We start from the raw sequence: 24,800 nt of genomic DNA on the forward strand, positions 1-24,800 counted from the left end.
GCTTTAGTAAGGTTTTTTTTATGTATGTAGGTGCCTTTGTATTTGGGGGTATAGATATTTAGGATTGAGAGTTCATCTTGGTGGATTTTTTCCTTTGATGAATATAAAGTGTCCTTCCTTATCTTTTTTGATGACTTTTAGTTGAAAATTGATTTTATTTGATATTAGAATGGCTACTCCAGCTTGCTTCTTCCGACCATTTGCTTGGAAAGTTGTTTTCCAGCCTTTTACTCTGAGGTAGTGTCTGTCTTTGTCTCTGAGGTGTGTTTCCTGTAGGCAGCAGAATGCAGGGTCCTCGTTGCGTATCCAGTTTGTTAATCTATGTCTTTTTATTGGGGAGTTGAGGCCATTGATGTTGAGAGAGATTAAGGTGGCCTCCCCACAGGTACCCAGAGGCCTTGTACAGTTTCCTCTTGGGCCAGGGATGTGGGCAGGGGTGGGCAGTGTTGGTGGTCTCTTCTGCTCTGCAGCCTCAGGAGTGCCCACCTGACCAGGCGGTAAGGTCTCTCTCCCACGGGTTTTGGGAGCAGAGAGTTGCTGCAGGCCGGGATCCGCTTGGAACCCTTTTTAAGGCATGGTGAAAGATGTGGCGGGAACCGTGAAGACCTCCTAATTTGGTGATCTGTTTTCTATAGTCCCGCTGCACCCCATATCATTAGTACTCAGTTGTATAGTTTCACCTCTCCTTACATCCTCCTCACTTCCAAAATCCTAAATACAGACTTTAAATACCAAACTCAAAGGACACATAGGAGAGCTTGACTCCTATGTGAGTGTGATTCCTTACTTCCCTGTCAGTTAGTGGCAAAGGGAACTCATGTGCTTGATATCAGATTTAAGAACTGAACAGAAGAGATGATTTGGGGTCCTATCCTTTATCACACTATATAAGTTGTTTTTCCTTTTCTGATATCACATCCTTACTTCATGCAAAATACAAGCCATTGCCATTGTAATTGTATCATCAGTATAGTTATGCTTTGGAGCGATTCGTGGTATTAGAATGATGTAAGAACCTCATCTGAGCATAATTTACCTTCCAAATCCATTATCCCCTTGATTAATTAAATTCGTATTTCCATAAGAAATGTCATGGGTTTCAGCAATGTTCCACAATAAGCCTTAATACAGACACTCTCCTCTGCATTTTGGATTTGCTGGTGTTTTTAGAAGTTCAATAGGATGACAGGTTCTCAAGACAACAGTGCTGCATTGAAAGTTAACCAGAACACAGCTTGTCTTTTTTGTGTTCCATCTGATCAACCATGTCTATTGAATGATAGAAACATTGCCCACTGTCCTTTAAAATGCCATGCTGGACTACTGAAATTAAGAAAAATGTTATTTCTTTCATTATGTTTATTGACATTTGAGCATCAAAATATGAATGTCTAGTTGCAGTCAAAGAAACACTGATGGCAGGCTGTGCAAAAGCTTGATATTTTACTGGATTCCCAAGCTTGACCTTCTGAAGCCAGTTTCTATGTGAATGAAATTTGACTTACAATGATGTAATCAGCCGTAATCTCAATTTTACTAATGCAGAGAGGAATTGCTTAGAGAAATCATATCCAGTGATATCCAATTGAGGCTGGCTTAAAAACTCAGCTTTGAAGAGTTCCAACTATAGCTTGCTTGAGGTAAATCACACGGTGATCAGTGAGATTAAATGTGAGCTCTTTACCTTGCTGCCAACTTCTTGGTAATGTTTAACCCATTTTAACAGATGCCTACACGGGCCATGTGTCCTGAACCACTGTAAATAAATAATAAAGCACCTGAGACTGGGGAGAAAAAAAGACTGGAGAATAGAATAACTAGTCCTGCATTATACTTTATGCTCACTGTTAGTTTCATGATGTAATAATGTCCAGTTGTTCTTGACAAACAGCCATTGGTCAGACAGAAGTCATAATACAACTGTCAAAAAGTATCAGTACTAAAGGTTATAATTATATTATTTCTCCTCAAAACTTCTTCAGAAATAATATCCCAAGACAGGAAATGGAACAAGAGAAATCCTCCAGTGCCCGTAGTTCTTTGTGCAGAGTTGAGGCCTTGCTGTCATTTCCTCCACCCACTTTGACAAAGCCATTGGTGTCATTCTGTCTTAGCTAACAATTGGAGAGCCATGCCGGTGACATGTTATCGGCATAACTTCTGACATTCCTAGAAGACAATATCACAGCAAATTCACTGATCTTCTGACTCATTTTTGCTTAAAGTATTATTGATTCTTTGTGAGTTTCACATCCTTGACCTCAGTCCTGTCTATTTCCCTGTCCCCTCATATCTGCCCTTTGCTCTTGCAATCTTCTCCCAAAATAAAAACACACAAACAACAAAAGCATAGAAAGTATCTCATCATGGAATCTGTATTATGCCCACCAGCTCTCCCTTTTCCTATCTCCAGCCCCACGGTAACTTGTCCAACACTGGCTGCTCTGGCTAGGCCACCGAGTGTAGCCATCAGCATGAAGCAGGCTCAGTTGAGCTTTCGTGCCTTCAGAGACAGCTCCACCTTCCTGGACCCACTTGCAAGGTTCAGGACCCACTCTCCCAAGTGCTACAGCCAGTGAGGGGCTGGGCCAGCTCTCCTACTCTCACACTGTCCAGGATGGCTCACCTGTGCCTTTGCCATCAGAGCCAGCTCCATTGTATTTCCCAGGCAAAGGGCAGGGCCTGCTCTCCAGAGTGCAGGGATAGCCGTGCTGAGCTTATAACCCTGTAGGCTGCTCTCCTGACTGCCAGTGGATGCCTGGAGTGATCACTACTGCACCATGCCACCCCATGGTAGATGAGTAGCAAGGTCAGCTCTCCCACACTCATGCTTTTGGGGCTGGCTCACCCACACTCCTGGCAACAGGACTAGCTCCACTCTGCTGCCTGGGTGAGATGCAGAACCTGCTCTCCTGAGTGCTGCCAGAGGTAAGAGACGAGGCCAGTTCTTCAGAGAGCTACATTCAGTGAGGGGCAGATCCAGTTCAGTACAGCCCCACACATTCAGGTGGTGCCTTTCTTCTGCCCCACCAGGGCCACCCCCATATTCTCTGGTGGTAATTTGAGCCAGGGACATTAACAGCAACTCCTGCCACTGCATAACCTTGGACTCAGACATGACACTCAACAGTAGCTTGAGCTGTGACGACACCATGGCCCCAGGTGGCTTGGCTGACCACCCACAACAGGCTACTTCTCTCTACCCTTGAGTCTCCAGTTCCATCATCCTCAGTTTTTATCATACTTCGTAGTTTTATTGGATTTTAATTTACATTTTAATGTAATTAGCTTTCCCGGTTTCCCCTCCAGAAACCCATTATCCCATCTCCCCTCTCCCTGCTTCTATAAGGGTGCACACACACACACACACACACACACACACACACACACACACACACTCCCTCCCACCTCCACACCCTGACATTCCCTTACACTGGGGCATTGAGCCTTGACAGGAATAGGGCTTCTCTTCCCATTGATGGGAAACAAGGCCATCCTCTACTACATATATTGTTAGAGCCATAGGTCCATCCCTGCATACTCTTGGGATGGTGATTTAGTCCTTGAGAGCTCTGGGGAGTCTGGTTAGCTGATATTTTTGCTCTTATGGAGTTGCAAACCCCTTCAGCTCCTTCAGTCCTTTCTCTAACTCCTCCATTTGGGTCCCTGTTCTCAGTTCAATGGTTGGCTGAAAGCATCCACCTCTGTATTTGTCAGACATTGACAAAGCCTTTCAGGAGACAGCTATATCAGGACCCAGTGAGCATGCACTTCTTGGCATCTACAATATTGTCTAGATTTGATGGTTGTATATGGGCTGGATCCCCAGTTGGGGCAGTCTCTGGATGCCCTTTCCTTCAATCTTTGTTCCACACTTTCTCTCCATATTTTCTGCTGTGAGTATTTTTGTTCCCCCTTCTGAGAAGAACTGAAACATTCACACTTTGGTCTTCCTTCTTGAGCTTCATGTGGTCTGTAAATTGTATCGTGGATATTCCTAGCTCTTGGGCTAATATCCACTTATCAGTGAATGCATACCATGTGTGTTCTTTTGTGATTGGGTTCCCTCCCTCAGAATGATATTTTCTAGTTCCATCCATTTGAATTTCATGAAATCATTGTTTTTAATAGTTGATTAATATTACATTGTGTAAATATACCAGGTTTCTGTATCCATTCCTCTGTTGAAGACATCTGGGTTCTTTCCAGCTTCTGGCTATTATAAATAAAGCTGCTATGAACATGGTGGAGCATGTGTCCTTGTTATATGTTCGAGCATCTTTTAGGTATGTACCCAGGAGTGTTATGGCTGGGTCCTCAGATAGTACTATGTCCAACTTTCTAAGGAACTGCCAGACTGATTTCCAGAGTAGTTGTACCAGCTTGTAATCCCACCAACAATAGTGGAAGAAATTAAGGAAACAGCACTCCTAAACCTGATAAATAAGTTCATCAAAATGACTGGCTATAAAATTAACTCACACAAATCAGCAGCCTTCCTCTACTAAGGATAAAAGGGCTGAAAAAGAAGTAAGTGAAATGACACCCTTCACAATAGTCACAAATAATATAAAATACCTTTGTGTGACTTTAACCAAGCAAGTGAATGATTTGTATGAAAAGAACTTCAAGTCCCTGAAAAAAGAAGTTGAAGATGATCTCAGAAGATGGAAAAAATCTCCCCTGCTCATGGATTGGCATGATTAATATAATAAAAATGGCCATCTTGCTGAAAATAATCTATATATATTCAATACAATCCCTATCAAAATTCCCATGCACTTGTTCATAGAATTAAGAAAACCATCTGGGGAAATCACCATCCCTAACCTCCAGGTGTATTGCAGAGCAATAGTGATAAAAACTGCATGGTATGTCTACAGGCAGGTAGATCAATGGAATAGAATTGAAAACCCAGAAATGAAATTATACACCTATGGTCACTTGATCTTTGACAAAGGAGCTAAAACCATCCAGTGGGAAAAAAGATAGCGTTTTCAACAAATAGTCCTGGTTCAACTGGTGACCAGCAAGTAGAAGTATGCAAATTGCCCAATTCTTATCTCCTTGTACAAAGCTCAATTCCAAGTGGATCAAGGACATCCACATAAAACCAGATATACTGAAACTAATAGAAGAGAAAGTGGGGAAGAACCTTGAACATATGGGCACAGGAGAAAATTTGCTGAACATAACACCAATGGCTTATTCTCTAAGACCAAGAATCTACAAATGGGACCTCAAAAAATTGCAAAGCTTTTGTAAGGCAAAGAACACTGAACAAAACAGAAACCAACAGATTGGGAAAAGATCTTTACTAAGCCTACACCCGATAGAGGGCTAATATCCAATATATACAAAGAACTCAAAATTTAGACTCCAGAGAACCAAATAACCATATTAAAAATGGGGTACAGGGCTAAACAAATAATTCTCAACTGAGTAATATAGAATGGCCAAGAAGCACCTAAAGAAATGTTCAACATCCTTATTCATCAGGAAATATACATCAAAACAACCCTGAGATTACACACACACAAGTCACAATGGCTAAGATAAAAAGCTCAGGGGACAGCAGATGCTGGCAAGGATGTAGAGAAAGAGGAACACTCCATCGTTCTTCTTAATGCTCAAGATGCTCCATATTTTTTTTTCTCTCCTATCTGACCACCACTTAATCACACATTGCAGTGGCTCTATCTGCAGGCTGGTCACATTGCTGGAAGGCCCCTGGGTGACATTCTCTAGTCAAGATATGTGGCATATTGGCAAGCAGGTGTCTGTGGACTATCTGTGCTAAGCCCTGGTGAGCAAATTGGTAGGTGACATGGTGATCGGCAGATCTCTTTCTGTATTCCTCCTTTACCCTGTGCTGCCTGGATATTACTTGATTAGATAGACTTTATTTGATTTTATTTTATGCTTCCTAGGCATAAAACAACTTTAACCACCAAGCCAGGCATCAAACTAGTATGAAGAAAGTACTTCAAGGTGTCTCTTTGCCCATTGTCAGAGGACCTATCTTCTTTTTTTTTTTTCTTCTTTTTTTTTATTAACTTGAATATTTCTTATATACATTTAGTGTTATTTCCTTTCGGTTTCGGGCAAACATCCCTTCCCTCCCCCTTCCTTATGGGTGTTCCCCTCCCCACACCCCCCATTGCCGCCTCCCGAGACAGTCTAGTTCACTGGGGGTTCAGTCTTAGCAGAACCCAGGGCTTCCCCTTCCACTGGTGCTCTTACTAGGATATTCATTGCTACCTATGAGGTCAGAGTCCAGGGTCAGTCCATGTATAGTCTTTAGGTAGTGGCTTAGTCCCTGGAAGCTCTGGTTGCTTGGCATTGTTGTACATATGGGGTCTCGAGCCCTTCAAGCTCTTCCAGTTCTTTCTCTGATTCCTTCAACGGGGTCCTATTCTCAGTTCCGTGGTTTGCTGCTGGCATTCGCCTCTGTATTTGCTGTATTCTGGCTGTGTCTCTCAGGAGCGATCTACACTTCTGCACTTCTTTGCTTCATCCATCTTGTCTAATTGGGTGGCTGTATATATATGGGCCACATGTGGGGCAGGCTCTGAATGGGTGTCCCTTCAGTCTCTGTTTTAATCTTTGCCTCTCTCTTCCCTGCCAAGGGTGAGGACCTATCTTCTAATTCTTATACTCTTTTATTTTCTCTTCTATAATGTTCCCTGGGTCTTAGATGTAGGAGAGTTTTGTAGGAGTATTTATTGGGATGAATTCTGAATTTTTAGTTCGTTTTGATTTTCTGTAGTAGTCTTGGAAGAAAAGTATACTTAATTGTTTTACAACAGTCTTTATGCTCTGATTTCTCTCCTATTTTTAAGGTGCTGAAATGCTTTTTAGTACATGGTGTGGATTTTACTCACATTTTTAAAAGTGTTATTGGCATATCAAGTAGAATGAATGAATGTATTAATGTTTTCACTATTACATTTATACTTTTATAATATGTCTGAGAATCTATAAATCTTTAAATGATTAGCTGGTAATTTAAAAATCAGGAATCAATGGATTGATGAATGAAGTAGTAAACTAAAAAGTGAATAAATGAAAGCAAAAATTTTGATGAGGTTTCTAATAATTGAAGATAAAGTCAGCTGTGAACCATTAGAAAAAATATAAACATCAGACCCTCCTTTGAAAAGGAAATAAAGAAGAGGCCAATTTTGCCTTTATAAAAGGAAAAATCCCATGTTTCCACCAATATGCCTAATTGATAATAAATGACATAATCAAAGTCCAAGATTGACTATCAAAGTCAAGATAGTCTACCTTGACTCTACAGTAATTAAGCTTATTTGATTCTAAACTTCTATCATCTAATAGGCTTTTGCAAACAAATTTAAGAATTAAGGTTTTAGATATTTTTACTAAGAAAAAAATCTGTGGTTCTTCAACATTTGTTCTCAAAGACTTTGACAAAGAACATATTCTTATCCATAGCTCATTCTGATCATATCATTTGATTTAGATTCTTTGTTCTTTGAATTTTTAATATATTCTGGATATTAATACATCATCAGAGGTATAATAGACTAGGATTCTCTCCCACTCTGTGAGCTTTTACTTTACTCAATTGTTGCTTATAATGTATGAAATTCTAATTTTATGGTGTCTCATTTGCCAATCATTGGCATTAATTTCTGAGTTCTTTTTGACCACTATATAATATAATGTACTGCCTATGGTTTTTTCAGTGTTTGTGTTTGGGGGTTCATATTAAGGTATCTGAGCCATTTGGAACTGATTTCTATGTAAGGTAATAGCTATGGGTCTAATTTCATACTTCTGTGTATGAACATCTCTTTTCCCATCATCATCATTGAGGATCCTATTTCCAGTATATGTTTTGGCCTCATTATTAAATATTAAGCTGTTACAATTACACACACAGTTGTATATTTGAGTCTTCTATTTTGTTCCATTGATCTACATGTCTGTTTTGTGCCACTAGCATACTGTTTACTTATTATGACTCTATAGTATATCTTGAAATATGAAATGATGATCACTCCTTCATTGTTCTTTTTGCTCAGGTTTGCCTTGGCTATCTTGAGTCTTTTGTGATTCCACATAAATTTTGGATAATTTCGTATTACTATAACATAACACCAGCACCTGGTATTTAGGGAATACCTAAGAGGGGACAGAAAGATTATAAGAGACAGAGTTTCAAATAATATTACACAGGCCTAATATAGGATATGTTTGTTATAGGTATTTAAGATTATAAGTTAAAGTATTGTTCACTAATTTTTCTGAACATAGGTATGTAGAACCGAATGATAATATAAAAACCCCCCTTTAAAAAGGTATAGATCATTTCAAAAATATTCACGCCAGTGAAATTTGGATCAGCTCTACTGAAACAAGTGATATATTTAAGAAATAGATCAATCGACAAAGATGTCTTGTCCTTAGGAAGAGTTTGTGACATTGAAATGGACATTAGTATGTTATTATCTCAATTTAACTGACAGTAAGTTTTCTTCCATTCACTGAGTGATGATTAAATAGGTGACCAATTCCAGCAATCCCTAATTCTGTTAATTCATATTCTCTATTGGTTTACATTGATTCATCTAACTCTCAGGAGACTTGAGGCCCCAAGGGTGGGGAGGTCTGCTAGGGTAGAGGGTGGAGTGAGGCATCATCCTGGAGACAGGGGGAAGAGGTATGGGATGGAAAGGGGTTGGGGGATGAATTGGGAGAAGGATAAAGACTGGACTTTTAAAAAAGATTAAAGAATTAAGAAAAAGGAAAGAAGTATGGATGTCAACTGTTGTCTATGAGAAAGATGAGTGAAGTAAAGGAAGTTGAAATGCACATGAACCTACAAGACAGAGGATGAAGTTCAAAAAACTATGGTACCTTAGAGTTTTATGTCTGTGAAGAAACACCACGATCAAGGCAACCTTTATAAAGAAAACTATGTATTTGAGACTAGCTTACAGTTTCTGAGGTTCAGTCCATTATAATCATGACAGGAAGCATGGTAGCCTGCAGGCAGACATGGTGCTGGAGAGTTTGAGAGCCCACCTACACAGTGACAAACTTCTTCCAACAAGGCCAAACCTCCTAATAATGTCACTTCTCATGTGCCAAGCATCTTTAAACCAACATAAGTGGAGACCCTAAAAGGAGAGCAACATATATATGGGAAGGCCAGTTCCTTCATTTACTGGGAGTTCACTTTGTGCCATGTATGTTCTTTAAAAGACTGAAACCTGATGTAAATGTTAGTTCTAACCAGAAATGAAAGGGCATTATTTGCGTTCAGTTAGATGCATTATCTGTGGTGCCAATGGGCTTTCTTGTTTCTTAAAGAAAAACAAAGACAATCAGAATTGTTTTTAAAGGAAGACAACAGAAGGTGCTTAAAACAATAAATAACAAACCCTGGAATACATGGGTTAAGTTTCTCTAAAACTTTTCTTTTGCAATACTCCTGTATTCTTATCCTCGTGCCTTGGAAATTACAAGAATCTTTTAATCAAGTCGCCATCATGAAATTCTGGGCACTCTAATGTGCCACATGAAGTCAGCCTCAATGATACCAATCACCTGCTGAATGTGCTTACCCTATAAAATAAAGCCAGTTTCCTCAGTATAACTCCAGTGTATCTTTTATTTGACATTTCTGTCTGCCTCCTGAGCAGCATTCTGGTCTTTTCCCTTTCTTCTTCATTTTTTGAGGCAAATGTGTCATACTCTATCATATCTCCAAAGCTTGGAACATGTGTTGCTTCTATTGTGTTTTCCCCCTTTGCACTTGGACAATTGTCCTTGTTTTAAGATCCAGATGAACTACCGTCAATTGTAAAACTCTGACCTTTCCTCCCTTTGTTTATAGAACACTGCTACACTTGACTAAATATACATATCGCATTGTAATCGGTAGCAAATTATATGTCTCCTTAAACCATTAATAGGTATGGGTCTCAAATTGCTAAAGTAGATATTTTTTTCAAAAAAGAATAATATACTAGGATAAATTTTACAATTCCTGGGAAGTTAAAGAAGTAGGCTTAAAAACAGCCTTGAGGAAGAAGGTTTCCATAGCACTAATGATCACAGACAAATTCATGTAATAGAGTGATTCAGAAAGGACTCTATTCCTATCAAAAAAAGGAAATGGAGTTTACTTCTATCACCCATAACTCTGACCATTTGCTTTCCCACAAGTACTGCTATCATTGTCACACAAATCTGAAGTTATTGCTGGAGTGGATATTTTCTTCTGGTTCTATTTTTTGTGTAATTATTTTCTATTTAAATTCTGAAGTGTTTGTATACTAACGGGTAAATCTGGGCTACATCCCTACCCATTAACAATAGGGAAGCTACAAAAGGATGCATATATCTTGGGAGTTTTACTATTAATGGTGAATAATGATTTTTGCCTCTCCATAAGAATATAGAAAAGCAAAGAAGGTTTAAAATAATGTGTATAGTTCCTAAATCTACTGTATAATTTGAAAACTTGGCTCCTGATTTGTGATAATTAAATCTCTCATGTACGTATGACTGTCACGGTCACCATTGAACAGTACAGAACCAATCATTTCCACCAACTGGATGGTTCTGAGTTAGACAAAGTGTCTAACTTTGTCTAACATTTTATTAATGTGCAAACTAAGGTCCCCAGGAGTTAAAAATGCAACATTGCAGACCAAACTTTTATCCATTTTAAAAGCTATCAATATCAAATTTCATGGTTCTTTTTCATGTTCTACTATTGCAAGTCACAAGTTTTCAAGTGACAGTTGCACAATGTTCTATTTATCTGGTTCGTTTCACCAATGAGTAAAATTCTTTATAGTCTGAAGCCTTCGGTTTGTTGGGCTGATGTGAAGGACTGGAAACTTCAACAGAATCTTTTATAGATAGAAACAAAACTTAGCTGATCCTGGAGAACAAGTGTTCTCTGGGTCTTTATTGTCCAATAATGTGTTCCACTGAATATTGAAACAATAATCTTGAAGCCATTTTACTTAAGCAGTTATTGAAAGGGAGCAAAACTCATGCATGACACCAAATGTTAAAGAGAGGATTCTACTTCATTTTCAGCACTGGCTGTGTACAATCTGGTTTCCCGATGCTGTCTACTGAGTGGCAGAAGTTTTAGCCAAGACGAGTGAGCTGATACCTGACACAAATGCTCCTCATCAAGCACTTCCTAATGGCTAGCAAAGACCAGACGAACAGATCCAAAAGCAATATTTACACACCTCCTCACTCAAAGACAGATTCTGACTTCCTTACAAGCTGCCCGGCCTCCTCTAAGACAGTGAGAGGGGTCGGTAGGAGAGAACGTAGTGTTTTCTCTAATACCACTGCAGGTTCAAGGGATGGCATTGACCACAATGAGTGTACATACAATTCCTAAGCATGCACTTGCTGCCATGGAGACCATTTGGTTGTCAAAGCTTTAAGGATAATTCTAAGAGAACAGTCTTCACTGCTTCGGTTTTCGGGCTTGATGTTTTTCAGTCGAGTTTAAATACTACTTCTCAGACTCACAGAATAAATTATAATCATCTGAGAACACTCTCTTCTTTTTAAACAGCACAGTGTCAAAGGAAGGTAACTGAGCAGCACAAACAGATCCCAGTGGCTGGAGCTGGTGAGGCTCAGAACACAGTATCAGTTTGTCTGATCAGGTGAAACATCCTGGCTCAACCTTTGAGCTTCATTCAGCCTCTTCTGGTTCCTCTCAACCATGAGTTGGGCCTTTTCTTATGGTTAAAATAGTTCCTGGCTACCTCTGGCACTGTTCATAATGAAATTATAAGTGCAGCAGTGTATCCAGTTCATTGTTCTCCTATTAATTCAATACATTTCATAAGTACTGGTCTAAATTAGGCAGTCTCCTAGTCTCTGGATGTATATGAAAGGAAATAAAAATAACATCTAAAACATCTGGATTCTGAATCTATTAATAGGCAACAACATAGGTTAGCATACAAATCCAAAAACATGAATAAAAGTCAAGGGTCGTACAATGGTGACATCTATATTAGAGGGGATGGCCAATAAAAAGTCATTTCAGGTAAAGAGACAATTAAAACAAAGCAAAATGAGGTACAAATTGTACAAGTGTTTAGAAGAAGGGATTTCCTAACACGAGAAACCGCAAGCAGCTGGCTCAAAATATAATCAGGTTTCCTCCCATTTAAAACAAACATGGAGGCAGGGCAAGAAGATACAGATTCTGAAGACATATAGATAGGTTGAATATACAAAGACCCGAAAAGAGAAAAACAGCATGAATTGGTGAGTCTGCCCACAGACCTACTCCCATTCCTGTTATATAACTCTATAAATGGCTCCCCACAAGGCCTGTGATTCAGCTGAGCACTTTAGGTACAGCTAAATGTATGCGTTTCAGGGCCTAAGGTGAGTCAGTGCGTCGTTTCCACACCAACTACTGTTGTTAGCCTAAAAGAAGATGAAGATGCAATCACAGCAGAGGCAGGGCACGGAGATCAGGGCATTCGAGGGAAAGCAAAAGCTAAAGGGTCCTGAACAGGATCGTTCTCCAGAGTGGGACAATCTTGGAGGAAAATCTGAAAGAATGGAAAAGCAAAGGTCAGAGGCAAATGAGAGGAGAAAAAAGACAAGATAGGAAAATCAACAGAGTAAAGACTGACAACAAGGAAAGAGTGATCATGACCACGGAAACTGTAAAAGAATAGACAACTGCTGACTTCCACATCTTACAGTGCTGATGCATTAAAAAAAATTGTACCCCTACCCAAGCAGCTGTCTGCAATTGACAGCAGCTAGCAAAAGAAAAGAGTTGTATTCTCCAGCAGGGTCTGGCTGAGTATAGCAACCACGCTTAAGGGCAGGCCCTATGCCTACCAGTAGAAGGCCAGAACGAAAGGAACTCAAAGCTAGTTTTGGAGATGCTTTGCCGTGTATTGCCTTGTTTGAGCATTTTTATTTGTTTTGTTTTGTTTTGCTTCATTTTGCTTTTGACCATGCTAGTCATTTGATTGCGTATTATGGTCTCTGAATTTGTGTTTCTACAGGTTCTCTCAATCTCTATCTCTCTGTCTCTCACTCTCTGTCTCTCTCTCTCTGTCTCTCTCTCTCACTCTCTGTCTCTCTCTCTGTGTCTCTCTCTCACTCTCTGTCTCTGTCTCTGTCTCTCTGTCACTCTCTCTCTCTCTCTCTCTCTCTCTCTCTCTCTCTCTCTGTGTGTGTGTGTGTGTGTGTGTGTGTGTGTGTGTGTGTGTGTCGGCTTGTGTATGTGTTTCTTGTGACTTTTCTCTGCTTCTTTTTTTATTCTGCTTTGTTTGTTTGTTTTATTTGATTGTCTGTTTCCTAAACAGAGGAAGAAAAATGCATGAAGTTGGAAGGAAGGTAAAGAGAAGGGGGGGGAGCGATCTGGGAGGAAAAACATAATGCATTAAAAATTATTTTTCATTAAAAAATCATGACACTTACATGTATTTATAAAATCTAAGAATCCAACCAACCTTCCACCAACGTGGCAACCAGGTCCAGGGCTCCACCTTCTCTCCTATCTATCTAGTCAACTATCCTCCACTATTGTGCTTCTCTTTGCTGTTTTTGCTTGGGCATTCCTCTGCCAGATTCTCATCTTACACATGGACAACTAGAAGTCTTTTTGATAGTCTGCAGGAGCTCCTATGACTTCCTTATAAATCTCAGCCCATTATTTTCTAACCATATCACCTTTTCCCTTTCTGTTGAATTGTTCTATTCCTACCATGCCATCTCTCCAGCTGGTTCTTTATTTTTATTTGATTTTTTTAAAATTTTATCTTTTTTGGATATTTTATGTATTTACATTTCAAATATTATCCCCTTTTCCCCCTTCCCAGACCCCTTTTCCCCTCCCCCTGCTTCTATGAGGATGCTCTCATTTCCACCCACCCACCCCAATCTCAATGCCCTGGTATTACCCTACATTGGGGAAACGAATCTTCACAGGACCAAGAGCTTTCCCTCCTATTGATGCTGGACAATGCCATCCTCTGCTACTTTTGTGGCTGGAGTCATGGGTCCCTCCATGTGTATTCATTGGTTGGTGGTTTAGCCTCAGGGAGTTCTGGTAGGGTTCGGTTGGTTGATATTGTTGTTCTTCCTATGGGGCTGCAAACCCCTTCAGCTCGTTCAGTCTTTTCTCTAACTCCTAGATTGTGGTCCCTTGTTCAGTCCAGTGGTTAGCTGCAAGCATCCTCATCTGTATCAGTAAAGCTCTGGCAGAGCCTCTCAGGAGACATCCGTATCAGGCTCCTGTTAGCAAGCGCTTCTTTGGCATTAGCAATGGTGACTGGGTTTGGTGCCTGCATATAATATGGATCTCCAGGTGGGGCAATTTCTGGATAACCTTTCCTTCAGTCCCTGCTCCACTCTTTGTCCCTGTATTTCTTTCTGTGAGTATTTTGTTCTCCCTTCTAAGAAGGAATGAAGCATCTCCATTCTTCATTGGGCTTCATATGATCTTTGAATTTTTCTTAGGTATTCCAAGCTTTTCGCCTAATATTCACTCATCTGCTTCTTTAAAAGGGACAACTGTTTCTTCCACTGAGATGTTACTTTCTTCTGTGTTATTCTGTTCATTACTTCTCACATGGCATTTGTCACAGGTTTTGCTTTTTACCATTGTGATGGTTTGTATATGCTTGGCCCAGGGAGTAGCATTAGTAGGTATGGTCTTGTTGGATTAGTTGTGTCAATATGGGAGAGGCTTTAGGAGCCTCATCCTAGAGGCCTGGAAGCCAGTATTCTGCTAGCAGCCTTCAGATGAAGATGTAGAACTCTCAGCTCTGCCTGCACCATGCCTGCCTGGATGGTGCCATGCTCCAGCCTTGAAGATAATGAGCTGAACCTCTGAACCTGTAAGCCAGCCCCAATTAAATGTCCTTTATAAGAGCTGCCTTGGTCATGGCGTCTGTTCACAGCAGTAAACTAAGACAACTGTCATGAGAGCTTTGCTTTACTCTGAAACAGTCTCTCCCACCTTACTGTTCTTAAGAATTCGTTTTATGTTCTTGGTCTTTTTGCTTGCTTGTATAGTTTTTCTGCTCCAAAATGTAAATTAATAGTACCAAACTATTAAGACATATGGTTGTAAATGAACTGAATATTATTTTGAACATGAGTCAACAACCTTCCTTTCTCACATCAACTATTAACATGTGGTATCAGTTGCCCTGGCCTCCTAAGGTCATTTAGATGTCTTATTTCACCATCTTACTTGTGTTTGTGGGGGTAGAGGCGCACGTGCTACAGCACTCATGTGGAGCGAGAGGACAACATGCAGGAGCTGGTTCTCTGCTCCTACCACGTAGTCCTCAGAGATCAAATTCAACTGTTAGGTGTGGCAGGAGGCACCTTTACCCACTGAGCCATCTTATAGGCTCACAGAATGACTCGTAATGGCATTTCTTTCCTGTACTCTGGAATTAAATGGGTACAAAAATCATAAAATGATTGGTAGGTGATGGTAGGAAATCAAGAGTCCAGCCCCAATTAAGTTTTGTTCTTTATAAGACTTGCCTTGGTCATGGTGTCTGTTCACAGCAGTAAAACCTTAACTAAGACAACCATTTTACATGAATAATGCTATAGTTGGGACTTCTTTCTTTCTTTCTTTTTTTTTTTTAGTTGGGACTTCTTAATCCTGTGGAATAAAATAGCATGAGCAAAAGCAAATTTGATAGGAAAGGTTTTATTTCATCTTACAGCCTGAAGTCTATCATCTAGGAAAATAGAGGAAGGACCCTGAGTCAGTGATTGACACAGAGGCCATGAAGGAGTGCTACTTATTAGCTTGTTTCCCATGCCTTGCTCAATCTGCATTTTAATATATTGCAGGACCACCTGCCTTAGAGTGGTATCACCCAGAATAATCTGGGCTCTCCCACATCAATTTTAAAAAGGCAATCTGATTTACTTGCCTAAGGCAAATCTTATACAGACATTTTGTTTTGTTTGTTTGTTTGTTTGTTTGTTTGTTTGTTCACCTTACATCCTGATTGCAGTCCCCCTACTCCTAGTCTCCTCTACAAGGAGCCTCCCCAGATCCCTTTCTCCACTTCTCCTCAGAGAAAGAGAATCCTCCTCAAACTCAAGTACCAACTCATCATGGCACCTCAAGTCAGTGCAGAACTGGGCATATCCCTTCCCTCTGAGGATAGACAAGGCAGCCCAGTTAGGAGAACAATCCTGTTCTCCTAACTACAGGCAAGCAACTGAGTCAAGGTAAGTGCCCACTCCAGTTGTTAAAGGACTATCATGAAGACAAGCCCGCACATCTTCTGCACATGACAGTCTCCTTCCCCAAATGACTCTACCTTGTGTCAAGTAACTAGCCACAAGAGAAAACAATCTACTTTCTACCTATGTAACCCCTATTGCCATTCTACAGATGGCTGAGCATCCTAACCTATTGTCTACATGACAATACAGCAATGTTTCAAATGTCTCTCTACTCATCTGATGACCATCTGCTTTATCTCACAAGCATGTGGGATCCGTGCATTCAGACTTCATATGTGTTGTAGATGAATAATTGTTGATGAATGGGTCATCATGAGAAAAACAAGAAAGTGATGGAGTTACTTGGCCCAATAGTTGAGGAAAAAGTAATTGATGGCACAAAGTCAGGCAGCTAAAGAGATAAGAAGGAGGTAGGAGGGGAGGAGAATGTGATAAGTAGTAGGAGGAGGATGGTGATGCAATCTGCAGATATATCAAGAGGCATCAGCACGGGTTCTAATGCCAATTTCATCCTTCACCCATAAGCGGTACGTTCTTATTGTTCCCTCAGTGCATCAGATAAGAAAGATAAATGGAGGCTTTGGGAAATTAGGTTACTTGCACAAGAAGCCACATGATTTTTCATTTGTCTGTGTCCCCAGAATCTTTATTACTTAAAGTGAGTTTTACATCTCTAAGATAAGTACCACACTGTCCTGTCATCTGTCAAAACAAAACAGCAATAAAAAGGATGTCTAAAGTACTGAGAAGCTGGATCCACAAAAGAACTAGATTCCTGGGATTTAGCAAACAGACATTCTTACTCTAATGACAAATAATCTTCATGTAAATAACATGAGTTAATAGAGCAATGCAAGTAAACAAAAAGGTAAATAAATATGCACTAAAGGAACCCACTCTCCCAGCTTGAGCCTTTTAACCCCTAATCAGTTTGCTACATTCCAAGAACTCAGTAAATGGCCATTTTGTATTACACAAACATATTCTCTCTCTCTCTCTCTCTCTCTCTCTCTCTCTCTCTCTCTCTCTCTCTCTCTCTCGCTCTCTCGCTCTCTCGCTCTCTCGCTCTCTCGCTCTCTCGCTCTCTCGCTCTCTCTGCCTCTGTCTCTCTCTCTCTCACACACACACACACACACACACACACACACACACTTCAGTTTCTACGTGAAATCTAGCATCTTGGCTTTGAGTTCAGAGTGAACGAGCAACCCAATTTTTCTGCAGCTACTCCATGATTTCATCTTAAGTGATGGCTGCTGTCCGATACAAAAATAAGCTGGTGAGAATTGCTTTGTTTTGTTAAGTACCACACGGAGAAGGTTAGTGTGAAAAAATCCAAAGTAGCAATTATTTTAATGGAACTTCTGCCCAATAGAATAGCAAGTTGTAAGGTGCTGGTGAAATGGTACCAAAATGAACACTTTCATGCATTATAAATGAAAACTGACACAATCCAAAGGCAAAGCAATGGAGTAAAATATCTCACCTGTTCATCTAATAGTTTTATTTCTTCAATGGTAGTGTAGGGATTAAATGTTTACCTTAAATGTACTGGTATATAAAAATTACAAGGTTATACATATTCATAAAACATCATTTGATATTTTGATACCCTTATATATTACAAGGTTTTTAAGTCAGATTAATGCATCTCATTTATTATTTCTGTGGGATCAAAGGAGTCAAAATGTTTTCTTCTAGCTTTAAAATGTATAGTATATGGCTGTTATATGTAGTCACGCTGCCATGCAACAGCACAGCAAAAATTCTTAATCCCATCTAATTAGAATCTACTGGTCAGTTTTCCTCAGTACTCCCTCCTCATGCTCTCCCTGTACTGTGGCTTTTCTTCCCACAAAAATATCAGCAACATTCTTAGTTTTCATTAGTAGAAAAAGGGTAATTTTTTAACTTCAAAAAAAAAAATACAGCTAGGCAGAGGTAGCTCATTTTTAATCCCAGCACTTGGGAAGCAGAGGCAAGAAGATCTCTGTGAGCTGGAGGCCAGCCTGATTCTCATACAGCCAAATTACACTGAAAACAAACTCTGTCTTGAAAAAATGAACAACAATAAAAAAGGCATGATACTAACTGTGATTAGGAGCTGTACCTAAAAACAAATTTTGTTAGACCTGGGGATATGCTTCATGTTGTCCTACAAAATAGAAAAGACTGGATACTAATTTTAAGTATATCTAAACTATTAAATTATGTTTACTAAAGAGAAGGGGAAAAGAACAGAGCACAGCTGGCAATTGCCGTACGATAGCTTACATTTCAGAAATAGTTAACAAAATTATGACATATGTTCATGACTTCAAGTTTTATGGTTTTGAGGAAAAAGATGTGCTATAAAAATGATTTGAAAATCTAATACATGTCAAGGTTATAGACTATATCATTTGTGTGCTAATGAACTAAAAACAGAATCCACCAAGCAGAAAATTCACCATTCCTATACCAAACACTCCCTGATTTTGGGGGAAGTTCTATTTGTTTGTTTTTGCATCATGAAAGGGACAAAGAAGGAAAAAGGAAGGATGGGGGGGGGAGGGAGGGAGGGAGGGGGGAGGAGGAGGAGCAAAGAGGAAAGAAAAGATGGAAGGAAGGAGGAAAAGAGGAGGGAAGAAAAGAGGAGGAAAGATGGAAGGTAAGAAGGAAGGAAGAAAGGAATGAAGGAAGGAAAAAAGGATACAATGGAGAGATAGATGGAGGAAGGCAGGGATGAAAGAAAGAGGAAAGAATACATAGAAGGAAGAAGGAAAGAAGGGAGGGAAGGAAAGATGAAAGGTAGGAAGGAAGGAAGGAAAGGAGGGAGAGAGAGAGAAAGAAAGAAAGAAAGAAAGAAAGAAAGAGGAAGGAAGGAAAGAAGGAACAAAGGGCCTAGGAAAAAGGAAGAGAAAAGGAGAAAAAGGGAGCGGGGGCCTCAAAAGTTCTTTTGATAAATTGGAGCTATCATGGGCTTTACCATTGGCTAAGTAAATCCAAGTAAGAAACTGAATTATCCAGTACTTTGGTTTTCCAACTTTAAAGAGAAATAATGATAAGTAGGTTGCAATGGTTAAATGCTTAGATACTGTATTCATATGGCCTGGGTTCAGAACCTAGCCTCACCACATAGAAGTTACAATCTCTATATCTCCTAAAACATCAGGCTAAAGACATTAGTTGCTTGAAAGTTAACACATGAAAGTCTATTTCTAAAGAGGCATAGTAGAGGAGTTAATTGTTGCTATTAGCTTTGTTCAATATTTGTAGTGAACAAAAATAGTAATCTCCTTTCCCCCAATAATTGTTTCTCATAGGTATGGACAGTAGAAGGTCAATATAAATAACCTCGTATTTAAATCCAGGTAGTAACTAGATTTCATGAATATCACAAGGTCACTAGGGACATGTATTGGTGGTAAAATTTCATTTCTGAGGGTTTTTTGATTGTTTACTTTTGTTTTTCACTTTTCCAGGGGCCTGGCAGTTGATAATTTATTCTGATCAAGTCCTCATCTTCTATGTTCAAATCCAGTTACTATACTCCTTTTTTCTGAAGTCTGGATGAACTTCTACTTTTTAAGCTTTTGCAAATGTAAAAATAATCTTTAAGAATCTGTACTTATTGATTACTACAACCTTAATAATATCTGAAAAGTCAGTTTGTTGTACTCAAAATTGTATGATCATAGGTTTTGAAATTTGGTTGTAGGTGTCTTCTGCCTACCCTTTCTCCCCATTCCCTACATACAATGTGTGTGTACATACATATGTATAAATATATATGTGTGTGTGTGTGTGTGTGTGCATGTACACATTGTAGAGTACTTCTACCACAAACTTCTCTTTGATTTCCAATCAATAAAGCAATTTCAAAATACCACGATGTTACATATAGTAAGGAAGTTGTTTACCAATCTATTCTTACCTGTACTGGTTTGAACAAGAAAGGTCTCCCTAGACTCCTATATTTGAATACTTAGTCCCAGGTTGATAGACCTGTTTGGGAAGGATTAGGGGGTATGGACTTTTCAGAAAAAATGTCTCATTAAGGGCAAGGTTTGAGGTTTCAAAAGCCCACACTACTGACCCATTTAGTACTCTCTGTCTCATGTCTGCTTCTCAAGATAGATAGAAGTTCTCAACTACTGCTTCAGCACCATGCCTGAACTCCTGTTGCCCTGCTCCCTGACATGATGCTCATTGACTCTGGCCCTCTAAAGCTATGAGTCCCAAATTAAACACTTCCTTTTATAAGTTGCCTTGGTCATAATGTTTTATTTTAAAAATGGAACAGTCATTCAAACATCATCCAGAAAGACAATTAAGTCACTTTTCTTTTCTTTCATAGCCAAGATTTACAGGAAAATGAGAACAGCACTGTGTTTCATGATCTCAATCCTAGACTGTTCAGATTCAATAAAGAGGTGATTACAGAAATCCTTTCTAAATGACTATGGCTTTCTTTGCCTCTTAAGGCATGAGGAAAAAATGTAAATGACAGATGTAGAAACTAATGTCACATTTTGAGGGACTATCTCCCTTTCCTGAATGCAAGAAAGTCCTACCAAAATCAAGTTTTCATTTTTATTAGCGTGTACTAACTGTACAAAATAATGGATTCTGTCATTCTAAGACATGTCTATGACCCACTCTGATCATATTTACCTCCTCTGCTGTATTTTCTTACCTGCCCCCTGCAGTCTTCATTTCTACTTTAAGAGAAAAGACTTTACCTGAGATGACTATAAGGAGAATGAAAATGGAGTGAATCAATGGGAGGCCATTTGAAGAAGACAAGTAGTAGTGATGTGATGGGTAGCTGAGGTTGAGACTGCCTTAGCACCTCAGCCAAGGGCAAGGAAGGGAAGAGGGGAGCTTGGAAGACAGACTTGCGTAGCCAGCTTAATGTGTTAGATGTTCTTAAGCATGAGGCCCTCCTCACTGTGAATTCTGCAATGACTGAGTTGATAGGTTCTATGAGTGTAGATAAAAACAATAGGCACACCTTGGGCTTCTAGTTCATGTGAGATGACATGTTAAACTTGGACAAATTATTCTACCCTCTGATAGCCAATGTCTCTTTCTATAAAATAATATTAGATATTTTGCCTTATAAAGTCCTTTAAAGCATTATGCATTTTGATACATGAGAAAATGCCATGTGCAATTAAATGCTTTAAGTAAAGGTACATGTAATTGTTCTTCACCACCAAGCTACTTCCACAGTTAAGCCATAGATGCAATGTGTATTTTCTATGATGCAATAGCTTGGATGCTCTTGATAAATCACCATTAAGATTATAGATAAAAGAGGAGAAGAAAGAGGAGAGTGAAGGGTGGAATAAATAAACTAACTCTAAATTAGAAAGATAAAAAAGAAACACTTTTTTTTAGAATCTGTATTTATACATTGAAAACTGAAATAAAAAACCTTCAGAAACTATTCTGATTTGATGTTTCATGTACATTTATAGTTTAAAATAACAGAACGTTAGCACATTAAATCCATACTCTTAGCCATAGACAGTGCCTCCTACACAAGCACTGTGTGGTACATACATTACCAGTTTTGTGGCCCAACACAGATGCACGTGGAAACACAATCACTTTGTTTGTAAGCCAATATGAACAGTAGAGAAAATACCACATGGAAAGCCATAGAACTAATTTGCCACCATCTTTGTTAGTAGATTTTGTGTCGTCCCAGGAAAAAGCATCCAGACTAGCAAGAGCTCAGTTTCCTCATCAGTAAATTTTGAATTTGGAATACATCATTTTTAATTTTAAAATTTTACGTATTTCATGTCAACCCATGTGGGCTATAAAACCATGACAGGAAGCTTGGTAAGGTAGATCAGGCTGCCATGTTTTTCACATAAAAGAAACACGCCCAATGGTCACGTAGGCACAAAACAGAATTCTCCCATGCTAGTGGGGTGCCTGCAGGCCTGGAGGGCTTAGTCAATCAGTTTCCCTTTCCAAGCAGGTATTTAATCTCAGTCCCACACTGCGAATCAGGGTATGGTTTCAGACATACATTTTACATTATGACAATAAACTGTTTGAAACCATGAGCTGCCTCTTTTCATCAAGATGTACTATGGGGAGCCATGAAGGCCTTCATTTATAGAGCCTCAGCTTAATCTCCTGTAGAAGATCTCTCTATGCTCCCAGACACGGCTGCCACCAGTCTTACCTCCACCAAGCCAAGGACAATCATCTCTGCTGGGACAAGCCATAGTTCCCTTTCTTTCCCACCCCCCTCCCTGGACTCAAGCTGTCCCCAGTCCAAGGGCTCCCCACTCTGTTCCCTACTTTTCCAAGACTCCCAGGGATGCCTTGATGTCTAAGAGTCTGAGAACCCCACTGCACCAGATTCATTGCAGCCCGAGGACCTCCTAACCAGCTCCGGCTTTCCCATATCTCAGACTGTGCTTTCCCACTCCCAGAGCAGTGACCAGCACCCCTTCCCCAGCCCAGCACCTGTCACCACCCCCAGCCCAGCAGTGTGGGATAAGCACAGTCAAATTCCCCGCATTCCATCTCCCCAAGTGACCATTCCCAGTGGTGGAGTGGATGCAGGCCAACAACACTACAAACCCAATTTCCAAATCAAAGTAACTTCCCAAGGCAAACAGGGATGAACTCCCAAAATAAATATAATAGCCCTAATTAAAAATGAATGAGTAATATACAATATAAGAAATGAAATTACAGGGGTTGGGGATTTGGCTCAGTGGTAGAGCGCTTACCTAGGAAGCACAAGATCCTGGGTTCGGTCCCCAGCCCCGGAAAAAAAAAAAAAAAAAAAAAAAAAAAAAGAAATGAAATTACAGATTTTCAAGGCTATCTTGCTACCTTCAGCCTACCCCCAAAAGTATAATGACTCACAATAATTTCTCAAAGTACCTGTTATTTCCACTTAGTTCCCACGTGAGAGAGATCTGTCTCTACCTCTGCCACATTCTGACAGGTCACATTACCAAAACTTTCTATAAAATTACAGGGAATTCATTTCACCTTTCCAAGGGTAAACCCCACCAACAATATCTTAAGAATATGAATTTTTCCACTTAAGCATAACAATTTGCTTTTCTCACAATTCTTTGTCGGCATACTTTTTCAAAATTTATTTTTTTTATATTTTAATCCTTGTTTACAGCCCAGACTTTATCCCTGTACTGGGTCTGCCGCTGCACCCCCATGCTCCCCATCCCATATATCCTCCCACCTCTCCCCTGTCTCTAAGAGCATGTCCCCACCCCCTCCCTCATCCCACCAGGCCTTCTTACTCCCTGGGACCTCAGGTCTCTCAAAGGTTAGGTGTATCTTCTCTCACTGAGGCCAGACCAGGCAGTCCTCTGCTGTGTATGTGCTGGGAACTTCATATCAACTGGTGTGGTGTATGCTGCCTGATTGGTGGCTCCGTGTCTGAGAGATCTCAGGGGTCCAGGTAAATTGAGGCCGTGGGTCTTCCCATGGGGCTGCCCTCCATGCTGGGCTCCTGTCTGCAAGCATACCACAGCATCAGTAACAGGGTCAGGGCCCTGAGCCTCCCCTTGAGCTGAATCCCAATTTGATCCTGTCACTGGACCCTCTTTCTCTTATGCTCTTCTCCATTTTTGTCCCTGTAGTTCATTCAGACGGGAACAATTCTGATCAGAGCTTTTGACTGTGGGATGGCAATCCCATCCCTTGACTTGATGTCCTGTCCCTCCACTGGGGATGGACTCTACAACTTCCCCCTCCCCCAATGTAGAGCACTTCATCCAAAGTCCCTCCCTTCGAGTCCTGGCTGCCTTTTGAAAGGCCCAAGAAGCAGCTGAAAGAGTCAGATGCAATTACTAGCACTAATCAATGGACAGAAGCCCAGGATCCCTATGGTTGAATTGGAGAAAAGCTGTCTGTATACTTTTAAAAGATAATTTTTCCTTAACAAAAGTGTCCAAGGGACTAGAAAGATGGCTTAGATTTTCCATCTATGGGCTGTGACCCCCTTGGTGGTTGAATCACCCTTTAGCAGGGGCCATTGGAAAACACAGATATTCATATCATAATTCAAAACAGTAGCAAAATTACAGTTATTAAATGGAAACAAAAATAATTCTATGGTTGGGGCCACCACAACGTGAGGAACTATGTATCGTTACAAAAGTTGAAAACCACTGGCTTAAAAGGTAACAGGCTTATGTCATAAAATCTATGGACTTGAATTTGATAGCTGCGTGCACACACACACACACACACACACACACACACACTCATGCATACACGGGTATGTATGTACGTGCATGCAAATAAATAAATAAACAATGGGATTTTAGAAATTATTAAAGAAAAAAGTGTCTAATATTTTCATTTTGCCATACTCTGTAGTGTTTAGCAGAGAGTAAAAACAACAATTATCACACATTGAAATAAATCACTGACTACGTGCACATACGCCATCTAATCACTCAATAGGCTGAGGCAGGAATATGACCAGTTGAAGGGCATCCTGAGTTATCCTATCTTCCCACCCCCCAATAAAA

This window comes from Rattus rattus, chromosome 3 (genome assembly GCF_011064425.1).
Source record: "Rattus rattus isolate New Zealand chromosome 3, Rrattus_CSIRO_v1, whole genome shotgun sequence".
Lineage (NCBI taxonomy): Eukaryota > Metazoa > Chordata > Mammalia > Rodentia > Muridae > Rattus > Rattus rattus.